Below are 1,403 nucleotides of genomic sequence, written 5' to 3' on the forward strand. Positions count from 1 at the left end.
CTCAAAATCAATAAGAATAGGTCCACACCCCGTCACCTAATAGTAAAATTTACAAGTCTTAGTGACAAAGAGAAAATCCTGAAAGCAGCCCGGGAGAAGAAGTCTGTAACATACAATGGTAAAAATATTAGATTGGCAGCAGACTTATCCACAGAGACCTGGCAGGCCAGAAAGAGCTGGCATGATATATTCAGAGCACTAAACGAGAAAAACATGCAGCCAAGAATACTATATCCAGCTAGGCTATCATTGAAAATAGAAGGAGAGATTAAAAGCTTCCAGGACAAACAAAAACTGAAAGAATTTGCAAACACCAAGCCAGCTCTACAGGAAATATTGAAAGGGGTCCTCTAAGCAAAGAGAGAGCCTAAAAGTAGTAGATCAGAAAGTAACAGAAACAATATACAATAGCAGTCACCTTACAGGCAATACAATGGCACTAAATTCATATCTCTCAATAGTTACCCTGAATGTTAATGGGCTAAATGCCCCAATCAAAAGACACAGGGTATCAGAATGGATAAAAAAACAAAACCCATCTATATGTTGCCTACAAGAAACTCATTTTAAACCCGAAGACACTTTCAGATTTAAAGTGAGGGGGTGGAAAAGAATTTACCATGCTAATGGACATCAGAAGAAAGCAGGAGTGGCAATCCTTATATCAGATCACTTAGATTTTAAACCAAAGACTATAATAAGAGATGAAGATGGACACTATATCATACTCAAAGGATCTGTCCAACAAGAAGATCTAACAATTGTAAATATCTATGCCCCTAACGTGGGAGCAGCCAACTATATAAACCAATTAATAACAAAATCAAAGAAACACATCGACAATCATACAATAATAGTAGGGGACTTTAACACTCCCCTCACTGAAATGGACAGATCATCCAAGCAAAAGATCAACAAGGAAATAAAGGCCTTAAATGACACACTGGACCAGATGGACATCACAGATATATTCAGAACATTTCATCCCAAAGCAACAGAATACACATTCTTCTCTAGTGCACATGGAACATTCTCCAGAATAGATCACATCCTTGGTTCTAAATCAGGTCTTAACTGTTATCAAAAAATTGGGATCATTCCCTGCATATTTTCAGACCACAGTGCTCTGAAGCTAGAACTCAATCGCAAGAGGAAATTTGGAAAGAACCCAAATATATGGCGACTAAACAGCATCCTTCTAAAGAATGAATGGGTCAACCAGGAAATTAAAGAAGAATTGAAAAAATTCATGGAAACAAATGATAATGAAAATACAACAGTTCAAAATCTGTGGGACACGACAAAGGCAGTCCTGAGAGGAAAATATATAGCCGTACAAGCCTTTCTCAAGAAACAAGAAAGGTCTCAGGTACACAACCTAACCCTACACCTAAAGGAGCTGG

Source organism: Lontra canadensis, unplaced genomic scaffold (assembly GCF_010015895.1).
Source record: "Lontra canadensis isolate GAN:19392208 unplaced genomic scaffold, GSC_riverotter_1.0 scaffold38, whole genome shotgun sequence".
In the NCBI taxonomy this organism is placed as follows: Eukaryota; Metazoa; Chordata; class Mammalia; order Carnivora; family Mustelidae; genus Lontra; species Lontra canadensis.